The sequence below is a fragment of the Asterias amurensis genome, chromosome 20 (genome assembly GCF_032118995.1).
Source record: "Asterias amurensis chromosome 20, ASM3211899v1".
NCBI classification, from domain to species: domain Eukaryota; kingdom Metazoa; phylum Echinodermata; class Asteroidea; order Forcipulatida; family Asteriidae; genus Asterias; species Asterias amurensis.
Genome location: NC_092667.1, coordinates 3,431,502 through 3,453,270, shown reverse-complemented (window position 1 = coordinate 3,453,270; position 21,769 = coordinate 3,431,502). Strand labels below are relative to the sequence as shown.

The following is a 21,769-nucleotide window of genomic DNA, read 5'->3' as shown; positions in this document are numbered from 1 at the left end:
TAACATCGCACGACACGATGCCCCCGTACACTATCCGCATGCTGACGGCCTCCGCATGCAGTTTTTGGTACGAGTGCGGATGACTTATGTGCAGTGGTCGTACGATGTGACAGTGTGTATACGGGTGGGTCATGCGGTGTGATCGCACGCACCACGCACAGGGTATACGGGTGGGTTTACAGCGGCGTCTTTTCGGAGCGAATAGTGCGACTGCCTTGAGCAAGGCTAAAGTTAGATTGGTTTGTCGGGTATCATTTTGGAAACTTCTGCATGTGAAATTGAAAATCAATCAATGAATCAGAGGGAATTTAAATGTGGCGCCAAAATCAACCTAAGTTGTTCAAAGGCGCTCAAAACAGTTGGATGAAATTAATTTTGATACACTTGTTGGAATAGAAAACATTTTTGAGGAGTTTCTTGAAAATGTGAACAGTGTTAGCAACCTTGATGTGGTTAGGGAGAGTGTTCCATTTTTGGGGTCCAAAACACGAGAGTGAGCGATCTGCAAATGACACAGCATGGGTTCTGGCACGATAAACTGATGGGAAGATGTGGATGATCTAAGCTGGCTGCGTTGTGGGGAAAACGTGACACTGAGCTTTTTCTAGCAACATGCCGTATGTTTTGTCTCGAGCCATTTTAATGCATGATGCCTCAAGTTGTGTTCACCTTGAAAAAGTACTTTTGAAACAAGCACTTTGGAAAAAAAATAGTTTATATTACTGAACTCTAAAATTCAGGCTCAAAATTGATCCAGATCCAGGTTCCTTGTGGCCTAATGGGTTAGTATAACTAGCTAGGAATATGTACGAACGATCCCTAAATGGTTAACATTTTCTAAGATTCTGAGTTAAAATCTGACTTCTGTCCATTTTCTGGGTCAGCTTGACTCAGATATGGGTCAGGTCCACTGGGATCTGGATCAATTCTGACCGGGTACTTGCAGTTGTTGAAGAGGAGCGTAGAGCCTTCTTGCAAGCACACGATTATTTCCTGCTGACGTCTTCTTGCAAGCACACGACTGTTTCATGCTCTTGTCTTCTTTTTCTTGCGAGCACACGACTATTTCATGTTTATGTCTTCTTGCAATATTAAGACTATCTCTGCTGCTGTCTTCTTGCAACCCACGGCTATTTCATGCCTATGTCGTCTTGCAAGCACACGACTATTTTCTGTTAAAGTCTTATTACAAGCACACGGCTATTTCATGACAATGGTCAATCGAATGGACTGTTGACAGTCACGTATTTAGCAGTACAGTAAATAAACTATACCCACCCACCGTCCCTGATAAGTTGCATTCGGTGATAAATTATTGAGTGAATTAAGTTCAAAGGTCGCTTAAAGTTTCAGGATCTTGGCACCTGCTTTTATATATCTGTACGTGGCCTTACACACGTAAGCCTAAAATATGGATCAAATATCAAGATTTCATATTTTCCTGCCAAAATATGAAAAGCGTTTTGGTCATGGTTGGTCGAGTTGATATTTATAACTCATTGTACTATGGTTTGACAACTGTCCAAGCAAATGAAATATGGTTTTCAAAGGTTCATTCTTTTTATTGTTTTGTTGTTTGTTGATGTTTGGTCAAATTTATAGGCGGAAAACCCTGCCATCTTAGTACACATACTAATTTTTCAGGCCACAAATAACAAATAATAATATCACTGTGGCCACTGTTGTTCAACCTCTAGAAAGCAGGAAATTGTTGTGTTTATTGATATTTTAAAATTAATTAACTATAATAGCCTTCTATTTAGTGTGAGATTAATGGCTTACATTTTATTATTAAAAATAATGGCAAGTTGAATAGAAGAAAACAAAAGCCTTTTGGAGCTCAGAGACGGCTCAGGTATGAACTATAATAAATTATTTGTCAAGCTTGATTGCCTTTATATGGCGTCCCCAGCATGGAGCTCATTTTCTCCCAGGTACGTGTTTCATAAGCCTCTGCAAAAATCAAATCTAAGGCCATTTAGTTCAACGGTCGTAAATAACGATGAGCCAATCTTTCTCGATTTGTTCTTATAAAAAAAACTGCCGTGGACTTTTTCTTCTCCTACTTCTGTGTGAGTCATGGCTCACTATTTCTCCCAGGGTAGTTGAGAAATCAACCTGCAAAATCCCCAGGGGCCTCCTTATATGAGAAACCAAACTGCGAAATCCCCAGGGGCCTCCTTATTTGTACAATGGGATCAGCACGTGCGGGATCAACAGGTGAGGCTGGTACTCGTGTCAACTATTGTTAAGGCTGAACGCTTATTTCGGTATGGTTGGCTGGAAACCAGTTGTTTAGGTTAGAACAGGTGTTGGTGTTTCTGGAGTGACGCATTTTGTGTGTGAACTCAATACTTTTTTTTCCTTCGGTTTGTATTGCCCTGCGATACAAACATTAGCTAACCTATACCCCTCAGTAACAATTTACATCAAAGTGTACATGGTTTTCTTCTCTTGTTTGAAGTTCGTGAGTCAGTTATCTTGTGGTAATGCGGTGGAGAATCTTGGGCAAGAGTTACATATTAGGTGTTGACTTGAGAACAAAAGAAGTTCACATTATAGAGGGACTTGAAACATGATGCTTTTTATGGCCTCAGTGATACACCCATTAGCTAACCAATTTGTACATCTTCGGCTTATATGGATGCAATTGGAGTTCGATTTTGATTTCATGAGTCAGTTGTCTTGTGGTGGAAACTCTTCTTGTGCAGTTAAGTGAGTCTCTGTGGTGCCAGGCATACCCGAAAACTGGTTTAATAGTATGTGATTTTAGCTGGGATTTTGCGTCAGTTTTGACCGATTACCCAGGTGACAGATTCCGGGTCACAATGATCCAGAAATGATCTGTAATTGGGTCAGTTGTGATCCGGGATCAGTTTGTGATTCCGGATCAGGGGTCGATTTCACAAAGAGTTAGGACTAGTCCTATGCGATATTAAAAACTTAAGACTGGTCCTAAGTAAGGATGAATAGATTGTCTTAACTCGAGATAACACTAGTTCTAACTCTTTGTGAAATTCATCCCCGAATCACCAAATGCATTCAATGACAACATTAATTGTTATAGGGTTGTCCGGTTTCCTTGTAATATGAACGGATAGTTTAAGGTTGCTAACTTGATGGTTGTATGTGTGTCAGTGGGTCAAGGTGACTTTGCTTTATATAAATTGGCAAGCCGCCATGGAAACGTAGGTAAATAAAGTGCCTTTTGTTAAAGTGAACGATTTTCAAGAAAACAACAACACGTGGATATTACACAATGGGTTGTTGTTCTCCTTTGCTGATAAAAAAAATGTACACTAAACTAAAGGGGAATTCTATAATAAAATAGATGGAAATTCGCATAAGGGATAACGAATTTTTTTTTTTTTACCCATATATACACCGATGTGTTTTATCACTGTATACTCAGTACTTTCCTGAGCTCTATAGTAGAAGTGAGCAGGATACCAATCAAACATATCACATGTGACAAGGCAGTTTGACTGGTAACCGTATTATAGTAAGCAACATTTTGTTGTGCTTAGCCACCTTTTTCTGCTTACGCAGCTCAATGAAATTGGGCACTGAGCTTGATTTTACAAAGCAATAATTCAATCGGAAGACAAATTGACAGTGTCACCATAGTGATATGTACTGTGACATTAAACTTAACCAAGCAGCTACGATTCATGCGCAACTAAGATCAATCTTAGCTCTTTGTAAAATCGGCCCCAGGTCTCATAAAAAAAACCAATACAGGGAAAATCCACGCACCATTTCTGACAACCGACCAACACCAAACCCCCCTTTAAAAATAGCAACGCTGGTCCAGGGAGTCAACATGACGTCATCGATTCGTAATAACAAATAAACATATGTAGGTGAAACACCCATACGTGAACTTGAATCTGTCGTAAACAAGCTCATTTTAGCTTGATCTTTGGTCAGTACGAAACACTTGAACCCGGGGTGAATATCTACTGTTATTTTTTTGGCAGATGCTTCTAACAATACCACCCCCTCCCCCCCCCCCAGGCCTCATCGAATTGAAAAGAACGTGCAAACAATGTTGCGTTGTTAGTTGGTATTGCAACACACTTAGTGATTTCAACAGGGAAGTTACCCTTTCGATTTGTGCGAACGTGGCATTTTTTGTTAGAATTACAACAGCAATAACTTTGTTTTATTTTTGTAAAGTTTTCGCATTTTCACAACCAGTACATGATCAACACCTACTACACAATCCACACCTAGCAGAAACCATACCTAGTACACAATCCACACCTAGAACACAATGCACACATAACCACGCATAGATCATCTCTTCGATACGTGTATAATCTAAAGTAATGACCTATAGTTAATGGTACCGCATGCTATATCCGCTACATAAACAGTACAGCAAAGTTGATTGTCAAAAGACCCACACTAAAAGTTATGAATTTTGAGGCCCAATTATGTAGCACCTAAGGTGCTATACTCTGCATTTAGCAGCCGCAGCCAGGAACACCGGTTGAACCCTTTCTCTTTTCGATAAGTGCACTGAGGCCGACTTCACAAAGAGTTAGGACTCGTCTATCTCGAGTTAGGACGAGTAACTCGAGTAACGAGTAACTCGTCCTAACTTAGGATTAATCTTAAGGTCTGCATGCTACAGTGCAGGGCTGGGACTCGTCCTAAGTCCTAAGATAAGTCTGAAGTTAGGAAGAGTTTTGTGAAATCGACGGCAGGATTCTTTTACATGCGTTACGCAACACATGGGACCAACGGCTCTACGTCCCATCCGAAGGATGAAGCAATGGTTAAGTGTCTTGCTTAAGGACACAATTATCATGGCTGATGGGGATTCGAACCCACACCAGAGTTTGAATTCGGTGCGCCTAACCAACTTACATGTAACAATTGGTACCTGCTCTTAGTACTTATAGGTAGTTATTTCGGATGTTAATCCATGTGATTTAACTGCATTCAAAACAAGTATTCACTTATTTTCAAACGACGAATTAAGTTTGGCACTCATTTTGAAATACTGATTTCTTTGGTTTTACTCAATATATGCAATAAGCATTATCCACGTGGAAAAAAAATCTGTAGAATGACAAACCGATTGCGCAATCTTTGCGGGGAAACTACTCTGTCTATTTTAATCAAAAACATCTTTCATAAAAAAAGAAACCCTCGACAAACAAGCAGGTACTTGTCACAAAAGGTAAACTCTTGTACTTTGTACTTATTTATTTCGAAATGTTCCAAGCATATCACACGCTCGCACACGCCGAAAAGTAAAAAAAAAAAAAAAAAAAAAATCCCTGTTTGTGTACCAGCACGAAACGCTTCGGTAAACTTGTTTTCGCGAGCTTTGTACCCGGGAGTCAACAAAACTGCCTGGTATCTAGAGCGTTGCCATGGTAACTGTTCATTCACTGACAGCTGTGGAGTGGGGAAATCGGTCAAAGCCCGGCTCAAAGTCGAAGTGAGGAAAAGCCTGGATGCTGGTATTTCCTGCACACCTTTACTGGGTTTTTTTTAAATCAAATTCAAAGTTGATTTAAAGGCAATGGAAAATATTGGTAATTACTCCAAATAATTGTAAGCGTGCAAACTTGCTAAAGTAGTTTTTGAGAAACAGGTAATTTCTGACTCAAATATTAAAAGACTTCAGCTGAAACCTTTTATTATGCATCTGAAAGCAAACAAAAGTAATGCAACACGTGTGTTTTTTCTTTCATTTTTCCCATCGAATCCCACCCAGTAATGGTCCAATATGGATAGTTATTGGACAACTCGAAGCGTCGTTCCCAAAACAATCGCTTCCTCAATTTGTTCATATGAGACAAGGTCGTGTCACAAACAACGGACAATGGTGGTGTTTAATCGTCCACGTTGCATAGAAAGATTTTTGAAAACAGGGGTTGGACGAGTTTCCATGTTTTTTGTTTGTTTACTGTATAAACAAAACTCAAGTAAACAAGGATTGTGTGACTTGTACACAAAACAAGAAGCATACATTTCGTTTGTGCTTTGTCAAAGAATAGTAAGCACTTCGTCAATGGCTTTTCCATTGGACTCAGCCTCGCCTCGTAACACATGGCATACTAGTCAATTTCGTGTGATGGTACCGGTTCTACAGTTAAGGGCAAGGACTCTCGCAGTGGAGTGCCGTATGTGGATGGCCGATTGTGACAGTGCCCAAACTTGCACATGTTTGTTATTTTTATGCATGGGACAAACCAAGTGAGAATACTGGTCTTTGACATTTACCAAAGGTGTCCAGTGCCTTTAATCATACTATTTTGACATCTGTACTTTAAATACAAGGTTCAAGTGCTTGCTATCGAATCATATTGGGGCAGATTTGGTGGTGACTTCTTGGGGAGTACCTGGGTTGTTTTTCTCCCTCAAATGTTCTAATTTTATACCTGGGGAATTATTATCTTTCACAACGTAGGAGGTTTTGTTTGAGCTTCGATTTGTTGACGTGAAATGATCAAGGTGTTTGTTTGCATTGGGTTGCAAATTAAGTTTGCTTCGCAAATATTTGTTTGTATTTTATTTATTTTTCAGGACATTTTTGATAAAGCTGATTCGGTACCTTTATGAACCCTTTGCTTTCCTTGTACTTCACATTACATAGGTTGATATATTTTTAACCGACGATACCTTTTTGAACCCATTGCTAATCTAATACTTCATATAAAGATAATTTTTTAACTGATGAAACTTATTTCGTATGGGACAAAGAGCAGTACATATATAGAATTGTATTATTATTGATTTATTTTTAATCATGTTTTTTACGGGATTGATAAGGATAAAAACATCATTGATTAATTTTAGTCGGACTTCGCTTATTAATTATTAAGTTCATACATGAGAACCATTTTTTCAGCAAAGTTTTTCCCTCTAAAATGTAATAGCGCCTATTTCATAAAACTGCATCTGAAATCATATATAAACGCAACAGATAATTTCATTGGTTAGAACATATGCTGGAAAATTTTCATGGTTTTCTCCTGGCCCTCAAAACGGATTTAGCCCAAAATTTCACAGGTTTGTTATTTCATAGAGCAATCCTTGTACAAAACATCAACACTGTGACTATTTTGATCAGTTATACCAATCCCGTATAAAAAGTTTGCACACACAAAAATGTTTGGAAACTTACAAATCTTGTTTTAAAGGCACTGGACACTGTTGGTAATTACTGGTAATTATTGTTGGCATAAAAACTTACTTGGTAACGAGCAATGGAGAGCTGTCGATAGTATAAAACCTTGTGATAAACGCCTCCCTCTGAAGTAACATTATAGTTTTTGAGAAAGAAGTAATTTCTCAGTAAAATATTTGAACTGATTTCGAGACCTCACGCGTGAGGTCTCAAAACCAAGCATGAAAGCACACAACTTCTTGTGACAAGGGTGTTTTTTCCTCCATTATTATCACGCAACTTCGACGACCAATTGGGTTCAAATTTTCACTAGTTTCATTGTTATTTTGTGCATATGTTGAGATACACCAAGTGAGAAGACAGGGCCCAATTTCATAGAGCTGCTTAAGCAAAAAAAATTGCTTAAGCAAAAAATTCATTGCTTAGTAAAATCAGATTACCGGCCAAGACTCCACTCAATTGTAATGCTAAGTAAACAACAGCTTAATACTAGTCATTAGCAATGTATATGGCAGGATATTTTGGCCAGTAACATGTGTAAATTAAGCGAGATATTTTTGTGCTTAAGCACATTTTTTGCTTAAGCAGCTCTATGAAATTGGCCCCTGGTCTTTGACAATTACCAAATGTATCAGTGTCTTTAACCAATATGTATAAGTGCACAAAAAAGCTGAATGGCAGTCCAATGGAAATCAGTTTTCGAGAAAGACTAATGCTAGGGTCGAAACGTCAGGCCATAATCTATTTCTTGGGTAATGTATATTTCGTAAGAATGAATCACACTGCCTTCTACAACACGTTATTTGTCATAGGATGGTGCGGGGAGCCCAAATCCAAATTGTTTGTTTCTTTAAAGCGACAGACTGGAAGAGTAGTTCCGCTACTCTATGATTATAAAAACTACCCACGTTCAAACAACAGGAACTACCAGAAAACCACGGCCAATCCTGGCCGACAAAATTAGTGCAGTACCCATTTAATTTCATTTACAAAACCAACATGAATTTGTGTCTTCTCTAATGTGAATGTTTGTTTTACACGTTTTTCAAGGGTTATTGAGAATTATATAGAAGCATGGAGGTAGAAGAAAGTCACATTCTGATGGCCTTTTGATGACTTGGCATAACTAAGGGAATAAAAGGGTAGCAACGAGTTCTTAAACGGTCGTTTAAAACCGTGTGATAAAGGCCCGATTTCTCTATTTCGCAATATATGCTCATGTTGTTTTCTTTTTGTGTAGTGTGTGAATGAAGGTTGAATTCATCTTTTCCGTTTTTATAATATTTTATCTTATGAATGTATTTGACTGATCATTTGGAGGTTATACGATAGCGCATCGTCGTTCTAATTGTTATTACGAAAGTTTTATCCAAGTGCAAATAATAGGAAAAGCTCTTCACCGCACAAACAGGAAAGACAACCGCCTATTTTTCCAACCTTATTATCATTGAGAGTAACACAGCCCTGTTACACAGTATGTGGTCCCCAGTTTTATTCATCAATTCATGATTCTCTTTTTAGCTTTAAAAATATCTACGTGGTTTACTTTTTTGTTGTTGGGAAAAAATCGCGTGCAAGAAATCACACTCTTGAAATAAATATTCTTAACACGTCATTGCAATTTTGTTCAACAACATTTTTATTCTGAAACGGAAATCGAGTCGTGGGAAATACGGGGGAAGGTAAATGCGTCAGGAATGTTTTTGGAAGAGTGAAGGCTATGAATCTGTTCCACGAATATTCAATAGGATGAAACTAAAAGTTGATTTTAATAACTTGCACAATTATATACAGGAGAATTGTGGAAACATTGGGCAGTATTGTTTGAGGTTTGGGGTAGGGGTTTGTGTTAGGTATAGGCAAGTATTGGGATCATGTTCACTCAGTGGTTTATGTCCCTGCCTGCCTGCCTTCCGCCTCTGCAAGTCAGGTTCAAATCCCACCTCCGACCAGAGCCTTGTATGTGGATCGGGTTTTCAGTCCGTACCTGATTGCGTGGGTTTTCCCCCCATTTGGGTTTTCCCCTCACATCTAAAACTGACATTTCTTACTTTCTCATTACCCATCCATGCTAAATGAATAGATAAATAAGAAAATAATACCAATGTACTTTGCATCACATACATGCCATCGCTGACGTCAAACAATGGAGCGTGTTCGCCCCCCCCCCCCAACTCTCAACCAGTGGTGGGTCTTCGCTCGGCCCCAGTGGCTAGTCTATCCACGACCGCTGGGATGGGCCAGCTTGCACGGATTCTTGTTCAGGAAGTACATCTTGTATGCAGTGCATAGAAATACGGTGCAGTGTGAGAGTGATGCATGATGGGACTGCGCATTATTAAACCAATGACAGTGCATGATGCGTTTGCCCATCCCAGCGCCTTTCGGGACGAGCGAATGGTGGGTTTTCCTTTCTGACCTCAGTGAGGGCGCTGTTGTGGACTTGTGACGTCATACAAGGGGGTCGATAAATAAATAAAATGTTACGTCTATAAAGACTAAGCTGAATTTCAAAATTTAGCTATATTCAGTTATTACCACAGAAAAAGAATATTATTGTACTTTGCATTATACATGAGGTTATACAACGTTCACACCAAGTTGAAGCTTTCAATTATTAATTCCATAACATTTTGATCCCGGGAACATTACACTTTGAAGTTCATATTAAAGGGACTAGACACTATTGGTAATTACTTAAAATATTTGTTAGCATAAACACTTACTTGGTAACAAGCAATGGAGAGCTGTTAATAAAACATTGTGAAAAACGGTTCACTCTAATAAGTACTTTTATGAAAATATAGGGTAATTTCTCATTCAAATATTAAAATACTATTAAAGAGGCCATTAATTGCACATCTGAAAGCACACGTGCGACAAGGGTGTTTTTTCTATCATTATTCTCTTGCAACTTCTGACCAATAATTGAGTCCAAATTTTCGCAGGTTTTGTTATTTTGTGCATAGTTGGGATACACCAAGTGAGAATACTGTGGTTTGACAATTATCTAAGGGTCCCAGTGCCTTTAAGTGTATATAGGGTACAGTAGGTGAGCCACATGGTGGGTGAACCAGGGTGCATGAGGGTGACCCAAGGTACACCTTCAACAACAATGTGAATGTTGACAGGAAGAATAGCTCTTATCACTGTAATTACACTAGAACATGATTTAAAAACAATTAATTATGTCATTGTGGAGTTTTCCCCCTGTGAAATCTTGAAAGAGTGCACGTATTGTGTCAGTTTGTAACATAAAAAAAACGCAATATTTCAAAGGTCTTTCCTATATCGAAGTTTTCGATGTTCCAAACATGACTCGGGTATATATTATCGCTTTGGAGTGATTTGCTAAACGGTGATGGTTACCAGCTAAAAATGATAGGTTGGTGGTTACTGTGTAGCGGCTGGTTCGCGGTAAATTGCAATTAGTTAAGCTTTGGAAGGATAGGGTTAATGCTTTCAAATAAATAGTGATAGACTGTCAATGCATTAAGTTAAATCATCAATGCATTAAGTTAAATCATCAATGTTGCGTAACTCTTCGGTTTTAACAGTCACTTTCAGTTTCTTAAATCACTTTCACAACAATCTTTGTCTTGTTCCCTTTGCGTACAACAGTGAACACCATAGTTGCCCATCCGATTAAGGGGGGACAGACTATTCTGCTCAACTTGCCTCGTTTCGGTTACATTGCTTTGGATGAGAGGAAAACAATATGGCTGCCTCTTGATTGAAAAAAAAAACAAATTGGCTACCTACGGATTTATACATATACCCAAATTTGACAATCGTCCACCCTAAGTTTTCTTTCCTTTTGCCATATCTAACACCCCTCCTTGTTCTTTCCATATCCCCGCCCACTGCTACAGCTGAAACTCAAGGACAGAAAACCCCGGTTCTTAGAAATCGCACACACAAATAAAAAGACCTTGATACCAGTAGCCCCTCGTGATCTTGATGAACTTTCAATTGCAATAATTCACCCGTATAACAAGTGCTGCCATAACAATTCAGCAATCTCCGGGGTCAACCAACTTTTGTCATTTGGCAGGGACCTCGCTCTGTTCTGATACCATAAGGTTATTGACGTTAGGGAAGTGAGTGTATTATGATATTATCATTTTTTTATGTCACTTCATCTTATGTCATAAAAAACAAGCACTATAGACCTTTTCGCGAATACCCATTGCGCAAGCGCTTACTGTTGACTGAGGTGCATGCTGGTCTAGCTAGCGATCAAACTTGATCGCTAGCTAGACCAGCATGCAACTCATTCCACGCCTAACACGCGCGTACCGAGTATACTAGTCGTACGGACTTTTATCACCCTGCCACCAACCTGGTCAAGTTCCCAGTGTTCTAATAACAGTAATGAATGCTTAAAGTTTATCATACAAAGGAACCAGACTCTTTCTCTTATACCAGCCTCGGCTTGGTTTAGGGAAAATAACAAATGGCCGCACCCTAAAATAAAGTATATGTGAATTAAAAAAAAAAAAAAATGTCTTTTTTCTATTTGAGTGAGAAATTACCTCTTTCTCAAAGGTACGTTAATTCAGAGGGAGCTGTCTCACAATGTTTTATACTATCAACATCTCCCCATTATTCGTTACCAAGTACGTTTTTTATGCTAACAGCTATTTTGAGTAATCACCAATAGTGTTTGGGGGTCAATTTCACAAAGAGTTAGGACTGGTCCTAACTTAGGACCAGTCCTAGGAGATATCAAAAACGTATAGCTTGTCCTAAGTAAGAACGAGTACCTCTTCCTAACTCGAGATAAGACTAGTCCTAACTCTTGTGAAATCCACCCCAGTGCCTTTAACTTGCATTTTGGCAGGTAACAGCTGTTAACATTTGTTGCTTTTCATATTATGGCGCTATCGGAAACTGAAAGTGGAAATGTGTACATAAAAATATGTCACTGTCGCCTGTCAGGAAATGTAATGGTATGATATGTAGGCCTACAAGGTCATGTTAGTGCGAGTAATGACGTCATCTTTATGCGTGGTTCAATACAGGGGACTTTTTGGACGCTTGGTGGCAGCAGACTTACCAGGTGAAATAATTTTTTCTCGCTAGTGTGCGCATGCTTAGAACTACATAAACAATGGAAATTTACCTAGTAAAGCTGCTGCCACCTTCCGTTCTAAAGTCTCCCATTGGATGGGCCCACTTTTATGAAGCCTGAAAGGACACAAAATCTGCTTAGCATGACATTTCTTCCTGAATAAAATGAGGATTACCAACCAAATTTCCATTTGTTGCACAGTGCTTGTTACTGGTATTCAGCTGTTTCTTTCTTATCCTGAAAACCAAATGGATACTTGTTTGGTAATTCTGCTTTATCAAGGAAGATATTTCATGCTAAGCATTTTTTTGTGCTGTCAGGCTTTTGTGAAATTGGGCCATGAACATGTTGAATCTGTCCCCAAAAAAAGAGTGGGTTTTGTCGTGTTGAGGATCGGCCTGTGTACAAAATGGTATTATGCTAAGCAGAGATTATTAAGCAACATTTTTTGCTTAAGCAGCTCTCTATGAAACTCGGCCCAGAAACCACGGAGGAAGGAAAACTGCTAAACTAGAAATCTAAGGATTGCTACGGTTGCACAGGTGCGCATGGCCTGTGGCCTATATAGGCTGGCATCATGCCAAGCCAGCGGCAAGGGCATTTTACCTTATTCAGAATTGCGTACAACCAAAAATGAAAATGTAATGTTTTCTTAACTCATGACCCTGAAAATAATAACCGTGAATCATTTTCTGTTTTCAACATGACCCATTCAAATACTTATGTCAGTAAATAAGGGTAAACTAAGTTTGACATATTACTTTTGATTTCCTGTCCTCATAGGTGATTCGCTTATCATTGGGTCTTTGTGGTTGAAACGTTGACATATTACTCAAATGAGATTTACACATGGTGCTACCGCAAACCTCACCTAATTACAGGCCTATTCCCACCGTGCAAAGTTTCAATTAGCATAGTTGGTATGACACTGCGCAAAGGTCGTGGGTTCGAATCCCACCCGAGTATTATGCGTGTGATTTTGTTTTCCAGAACTTGGGAAAGTACCGAGTATAAAGTGCTAACACACATCAGTGTATATTGGTAAAACCAAAAAGAACGAACAGGCCCCTGGATTTGAAACCAGAGAACCTTGAAGAGTTGGGTTCAATGTAGTCCATTGATGTTACGCCAGTGCGCATCCTGTACTTCTCCAGGCGTGGTGCCCATTGGTAATGCAGGTTATCAGTAACTGTTAGTAAGAAGGAACCCTGACTATATTGCATCCCAGACTCGATTTGGTTACGTTGAATTCAATGGTCGGAAAATATGGTTTCAAACTCTTTATCCCCGATGCAAATTTAACATTATTAAAGAATTAGCTGTTGCACACTGCTTACTAACAAAAGAGGACCTGTGGTATTATAAAAAAAATAAAGAAATAAAAATGCATGGTATAAAACAAACGTTCAAAAAATGAATTTACATTACAACTGAATGGATAAGTGCACCGGAAACTAATAAATTAATATTTTCCAATGGAGGAATTTTATTATTGTTTAACCTTCCATATAGTTCGATTTTGTCATCACACGTGTTTGGCAGCGGGTCGCTTCGCAGAATTCGCCAGGGGCGTGTTTATTTGTAAAGGCCGCCTCTGTATGTCACTCAAAGCTCGTGCGTGACAGCACAAAAGATAGTACATTTGGAGCAAGGAAATGGTGATTTATCAATAATGATATTCTAAATGATCCATTTGACCCCCCCCCCCCCCACCACCACCACCACCCCCCCCCCCCGCCTTCTTTTTTCAGGGGCCTTAGATTGTGCGCTTCGGAGTTGTTGAAAGCATTTTTTATTAAATAAAAATGGTTGGAAAGATGTTTTTAAAATGCTTCTTTTTGTTGTACTTGATAATACACGTTAAATGCCTCGACAATGCATTGTATTGTTTCGCTTTCATTTTGTAGAGTCGAAAATTTGTTTTTTTCATAACATGGGATTTGGGTTCTGTTGCGGTAACCATGGGGGTAGCTACCTCCATGCGGTAACCAACACAAGTGTGTTTACGCCTGCAACCGTGGAACTCCCTATTGTCACTCTTTTGTTTATACTCAGCTCCAATTGGTTTTGTACACGTTTCAAACTGTGGACCTTTCCTGAACCGTAGATATCTACCCACTCTCGCGCATTGAATATTAAGTAAAGGCAGTTTTTCTTGCTGCACAAATTCACCTGCTCATTACTGAAAATGCCCGGGCAGGGCAAGTCTTAAACACCATCCCACAAATGTGACATTGGCTGGTACCAGTGATTATGTGCTACTGGTATAAAATTACGTCTTTAACAACTCCTGGAACGAACAGGCCCCTGGATTTGAAACCATAGAACCTCGAAGAGTTGGGTTCAATGTAGTCCATTGATGTTGTTACGCTAGTGCGCATCCTGTACTTCTCCAGGCGTGGTGCCCATTGGTTATGCAGGTTGTCAGGAACTGTTAGTAAGAAGGAACCCTGACTATATTGCATCCCAGACTCGATTTGATTACGTTGAATTCAATGGTCGGAAACTATGGTTTCCAAAACTGAATCAGGATACGCTGACTTTCGGTTGGCAGAGGGTGTAGCATTTATGCAGCATTTGGTAACACATGTGAATATCTCTTTGTGAGAAGTGGTGGTTCCGAAAAGAACCAGTAGTTTTAACTAATTCAACGTTTCGATCAGTATGCTCTGATTGTCTTCAGGAGAAAGGAGATATTCACATGTTTCCGCAAAACTCTCTTTAGTTATATACCATATAGAATGGAGCTAGAGCAAGGACTCGACTTCCACAATGCAAAGTTTCAAATCCTTTCATCCCTAAAGTGGTTATAACAGAATCTTAACCAACTTAACATTCCAATGTGCAACCATAATTCATTTTCTGAGGATGGACACTAATGTCTTGACTAGACCCTTATATGGGTGCATTCCAAGCAGCCTCCTTAAACCATAGCTCTTCCACCACGTGGCGCCTGTCCATACGGCTTGCCTACCTGCTGTCAGTCAAGCGGACAGGTAGAAAGAGAAACCAACAGCGATGTACACTTTGTCAACAGGTGTGAATGCAACACGTTAATCACAGTGAGTCACGAGTAGGGCCCAGGCGCTAGGCCTAGTCACGAGACACTCCCTTCTCAAGGTCATTTGGTTTCTACCCCCCCCCCCACCCCGCATCCCCCAGAAACACAAATTGACGAAAGTGAAAGCTATTCTTTGTATGAAGCGTTTTGGGGTTTGGTTTGACAACGAGATGATTCAGCCTATGATATAAATGAGTTGGAAGGGTGAATTTGAAACGGTGTCAGAAATTATTATTTCTGATCGGTAACGATCGGGTTTATGGATTTTAGATGATAGGGTGTGGGTTGAAATATTGTCATAAAGATGATGATATAAATGGGGATTGGATTTTGAAAGTGGTGAACGCGGTGCAAGAGTGATGGTTTGGAATTGTTTGTTAAAATAGTGGAAATGTTTTTGAAAATGATGAAATTGTGGTGAAAATGATGAAACTATTTGTGAAAATGATGGACGTGGTGGTAGATTGCAATTGTTTATGAAATTGGTGGAAGAGTTTGTCATTTGTGAAAATGATTGAATTTTTCGTGAAATCGTGGATTTTTTGTGAAAACTTTTGAAATGAAAATTACGAAAATTGTTTGTGAAAATGAGGGAATTGTTTGTGAAAATGGTGGACTTTTTGTGAAATGCTGGGCGGGATGGAAGGTGCGATGGTTCTATGACGACGGTGACTTCATCATACGACCATCGCCCTTTGTCATCGCCATTGTCATGGTAGTCGTCGTTAGCACTTTAGTCACATCTTTATAGACATGGAGGATGGTGACGCCATTTTGTTTCTTTTCCATTAAACTCATTGTAACCAAATCGAGGTTCGGGTTAGTTTCGTCTTTAATTAACTGGAACTAAAATGAGATATAAAATCAATCAAGCCCATCCCACTTCATATTCCACCACGCACAAAGGAATACAGAAGTAGTTATTTTTTTTTCTTTCTTGGAAATATTTTTTATTGATGGCTGCTCCAGGGCTTATCCAAACAATAGGGCACAATTCATTGATTGCGTAAACCTACTGCCTGAATTGAATTCAATCTATTGGCTTGTCGATGAATGGAGATTTATTCTATTTCATCGCACTCTTTGTTGCAACAATGTGGTACCTGGTTTTTCTTTTCTTTTCTATTGTAAGGCAAAATGTAAAATATTTGTGAGTAGAAAAAAAATGTGCCGCGGGTCTAAACTGCACGTATTGATAGCACTCAATCAAATGAACCAAATGAACCATATTACCAAAATGTGGTGGTGTTTTGGCGGCAACGACGGATAGCACTTTACATCGTTGGGCACAATTTCATAGAGCTGCTTAAGCAGAAAATAATCCTTTAAAATGTCTGCTTAGCAAAAAATATATGCAGGGGACCTGTCACAAACTGTGCACAAAACATGTTATATTGGCTGATAACTCTTTTCCAGTACAATTGTTTAGTTTAGTAAAGTTGTTGTGCTTAAGCAGCTCTATGAAATTGGACTCTGCAATGGGAGACTTTTGAACGCTAGGTGGCAGCCAGATTAACCAGATAATTTCACATTGATTTCAACCTTGTGAAAAAATACATCTTTGTCGAAAACTACATTACTTCAGAGGGAGCCGTTTCTCACAATAATTTATACTATCAACCTCTTATCTCCCCATTACTCGTTACCAAGAAAGGTTTTATGCTCATAAATATTTTGAGTAATTACCAATAGTGCCCACTGCCTTTAAACTGGAAAAAAAATCAAGATGGCCACTCCATGATAAAAGTGTATTGTTGTTTTCTGATAAACTGATGTCGAAATAATTTCGGTCAGTAATACTAAACCATGTCAATTGGTATCGAGTTCAGCGACTGTAAAATACTTGTACAAGAAACCAGTATTTTTTGTAAAATCCATAATATTCTCGAGTGTTTTTTTTTTTTATAGCCACAGTTAAGTTTTTTTTTTAAACATTCCCTTTGATACATGAACCATGATGCTGGTAGGCGACTTTAATACAGCATGGCTCGGCGGATGTTGGTTTGGGCTGTAAAATTAAATGAGCCAGCCGTTAAGTGAAATGAGTTCTTGTTGACATTTGCGGTAAACCTAAAGTAACTTAATAATTGCTGCAGATATCCTTATGGTGCAGTGTAGTTACTATTTAAAAAGTATAAGACAAGAACTGAGATCCCAAGAACTAGAATCCCAAGGATTGGGATCCTAAGGACGAGGATTTACGTCAGAAGCCACTCTCTGGGGTTATTCATGAGCCTCGAAGTGTGACGTCAGATGTTCAGGCTGTTGCGATACAATCTTAATATTGATATGTTGCCGCGAGAGGGCGTGGGAACAGTGATACATTTGTTATTCTTTATTGACTCTGGTCCAAGAATTAAATTATTTGCAATCTTGAAATTTATCCAAAAGGTAGGCGTACGACTCCGCCCATTAGGAGGACCATGATGGTATCACAGTACATGACCCTGTGTCTTCAATACCCGACGAGCATGAAACCCGCTAAACTACGTCACACGTCAAAACAATCCAGGACCAAGGCTGACTCTTCCAGGGTTTCTGCGAAGTGACGTAACCGGTAAGCCCTCAGCTATCTCTCCCTGCCTCCCTACAATCAGGAATCCCACTTCAAATGTATAGGCCCTTTTCGAAACGACGGCTTCGGCTTTGGATTCGGCTCAGGCTAGCTTGGCCCCGCAGGTTGTTTTGACAATATTGCGCGTGCTTTGCGTATACGCGTTCAGGGCTTCAGACGAGAGAACGGAGCCTCAAGCCGAAGCCGTGGTTTCGAAAAGGACCATAGAGTGGAAAGGCCTTGAATATTATGATTACTTTAATAATACACAGTCACTGACCGTCATTGGTTGTTGTTGTTACGTAACATTAACAGGAATGGTCATAATATATGATTACTTTAATAATACACAGTCACTGACCGTCATTGGTTGTTGTTACGTAATATTAACAGGAATGGTCATAATGGCAAGTGCAACAACAGGAGCAGCTGCGGTGCCGTAATTGTCAAAATGGTCTCTTAGGTCTTGAATTGGTTTATTTTGTTGTAATTATTGGGATATTTTGAAGTGGGGATTGGAAGCGGGGGGGATTTCTGGGAATGGGTTCTGAAAAACTAATTATTGTTGGGGAAATGACTTATTAATGTGACAGCTCGTTAGTATTTGCATTTCGTATAATTCTTCCATGAAATACTCCCGTTTGAATTAAGTTTTACAACTGAGTGTGGAACATACTCCCCCCCCCCCCCCACCCCAAATAAATATGAGCCCCTAAGTGTTCACCATTTGAAATCCGGGCCTTTTTTATTTCAGTACATTTTATAAGCTTTAACGATGATAACTCCAATGTTTTAAATATAATTTACGCGCATACAATGTGTTTGTTTTTTAAAACTCATATTTTTGATTATTTTGTATAAAAACAGTAAATGGCATAAAAATGGCGTTTAAAAGGGATTGCTCTAAAGAAGTGAGAATGTTACCATATAGTTTCGGCGCTGTTTGATCAAAGTTAATTGCATTTGAGGACCCCAAACGCTGCTTATAATAATAATAAAGGAAACTTGTAATGCGCCATGTCTGTCACAGGTGACACTCCTGGCGCAGGAGCCTTAACAAAGCTAACACCTGAAGGAACTAATTAAACAAATTAAACAGAAGGAGAAGCAGCTTTATTTCAACGACCATCCCGTGACACTGTCATATTCCCTAATTCACGAACTTCTTTGTGTTGCTTTGACGAAAACATGGATTAATTTGATGAAATAGTCACATACTGGCTACTTTTATGAACACTGGATTGGAATTATAAACCAATCTTACACAGTGTCACAAGAGGGCGACTTCTGTGCATTTATGTTCTTATTCATGACGTCATCAATAACTTAAAAAAAATAATAATAATTGAGATACTTTTTATCAAACTTTAAAAACGATACAGCTTCCGAGTTCGAAATATTATGATTGCGAAGAATGGAAGAAAGGTCCTTGCAGCAAGCAGCAAGTTTGTCTGTGAATCGATCAGAATAACATGTAGTAACAAACACATTCTAAGAATTTCACTTATCACCTTTTGGAGAAAGAGTCATTTTGTTTGCTCCTTTTCGAGCCGGAAACGTTCTTTATTTGTATCTTCCAAAGAATCAGAACAAAGACTTGTCAATCGATACGTAGGGAGGGAGGGGGGGGGGCGGCGTTGGCTGCTGACAAACAAATCTTCTTGTGTCCACTTTTGCTGGTATATTGCTTGATTAAACCGTGAGCAAAACCCATCTAGTCACGGTTCCCTGCACAATTATATTAACATTTATCAATTTTTCAAGGAGTGATATCCGACTATGAAGATAGTTCATTATATTATTGAGGGATAGCAGTTTTTTCAACCTTTTTATAATAACCACTTATTGTGTTGATACCGCAGTTCGCTTATTACGTAATACTAGAAACGATGTGACCTTCGGGTTGTGCGGCAGGTTTCCGTGTAATGTTTTGGGTAAAGAAAATAATAAAGTACGCGTTAAAAAAACTTGGCAGCTTACACTTTTAATTTTCATTTAATCCTTTGCCAAGGTTGTATTCTGGGAAACTGAGCGCTTGCGGATTTTGTATTACGTAACCATTTACGGGTGAAATGTTGTGTTTTGCTCGCGAGAGAAAAAAAAAGATTTGTGCCCCTGCTGGGTGATTTCAAAAAGACCACGTGATCTTGTTTGCTCTGAAGGCCGATGCTTGATTTTATTAGGGCCTCTCTTGGCAGCCAAGTTTGTGTTAAAGCCATTGGACACTTTCGGTAAACAGTATTGTATTGTAAAGGCCCACACTTCGTGTATCACAACTTTTATATAAAATAACAAACCTGTGAAAATTTAGGCTTAATCGGTCATCGGAGTCGGGAGAAAATAACGGGAAAACCCATACCTTGTTTCCGCACGTTTCGCCGCGTGACATGTGTTTAAAATAAATCCGTAATTCTCGACAACGACAATTGATAATTGTCTTAATGTTTTCTTGAAAAGTAAAGCATTTCATGGAATAATATTTCAAGAGAAGTCTTTCACCATTACCTTCTGTAAACCCTGTAAGTTATTTGTAAATCTGTGAACTTTTATTTTTTTTTTCTGTGCCGAAAGTGATTGATGGCTATAAAGGGAAAAGTTTTATTTTTAACTGCTTGTATTTTTTCCCACATCGAATTAATCATTATTATTTGAAAGAATCCCGGCTGAGTGAGTTTTCTTGTGTGACTGACGATTTCCTTTGAGGGAGAAGTACTTTAGTTCCTTCTTCTGCAATATGCAACAACAAAAACATACCAAGAAATAAATCACAGAAAGGAAAGTTGATACAAGCTTCACTGATAACGTCATGAAATGCATATCTACATTTGTATCTTCAATATAGACCTTTTGACATATGACATCACGTTAGAGACGCTGCGACTAAATTTCGTGCCATTATCACTTCAGCCTATGCACATCTATTAAAGGAACACGTTGCCTTGGATCGGTCGAGTTGGTCCTTGAAAAGCGTTCTGTAACCGTTTGTTATAAAATCGGTATGGTTAGAAAGATGTTGTAAAAGTAGTATACAATGATCTACACAAATATGCGTCGAAATTGCGTGGTTTTCTTTTTACCTCGTCGAATAACACGGTCGGTCATTTATGGTTGACTCCCATAAATGGCCGACCGTGCAATTTTGAGTGATACTTGTGTGGACCATTATATTCTACCTTTAAACCATTTTTCTAACCAAGCATTTCATAACAAACGTTTTCAAACGCTTTTTATAGACCAACTCGTCCGATTCAAACATCTGATATTTTATGGAGGTTTTTATAATATTTATATATGACGAAAGGGGAGCATCATTCTCCACACTTTGACATTTACTAAAGGTGTCCGGTGCTTTCTAATCGAGCATGAATTTGTCTTGAGGTTGACCCGTTCTTCCTGTTGAGTTATGCGGCACAGATAACGGTCAACTTGCTTGATATAGACCGGTGCACTATATGAGATTGTTTATGGAATGGGCATATCGTATGGTAAATGCGTAGGCATTGAAAATAGATAAAAACCCACGCTGGTTTGGTGTTTCAGAATTTGAGATTTTCGCATTTGACTTTTGTTGTGGTTGTCAGATTTCATTCTCTCCTCCAATTTTAAGGTCCCCTGCCAAGATTTATTGATCCCTTTTGCGTCGTACGGAACTATGTTTAGTTCATGAATCAATAGTTTAAGAATCCTTCACGGTAAGACATTTTTGGATGTGGATGACACCTTAATTGTCAAGGGTGGGGCGGGGTGGGGGTGAGTAGGTGCACACATTCGAAGAACCCTCCAGGGTTCGGGAAAGTTCCACAGTTGGGAACCGTGTCCAAAACCAATGGGAGGTGTTGCATATAAAAGTGTTAACAAAAGAGGAACAACAGGAGGTCCATGTATGTTGCAGGCGTATATATACCGACCACTTCAATCGAGGGTGGTTTG

At 39.1% G+C, this 21,769-nt stretch overlaps 1 protein-coding gene across 3 annotated transcripts in view; it reads left to right on the top strand.

Annotated features, from left to right (window-relative positions):
• The window catches only part of LOC139952181 (microcephalin-like), a 172,598-nt gene that overhangs the window by 128,883 nt on the left and 21,946 nt on the right, over positions 1-21,769 (top strand). For all 3 annotated transcript variants that reach the window (XM_071951212.1, XM_071951213.1, XM_071951214.1), the window contains one exon: positions 17,677-17,842. The gene's annotated coding sequence lies outside the window, so the exon portion shown is untranslated. The remainder of the gene's footprint in view (positions 1-17,676; positions 17,843-21,769) is intronic.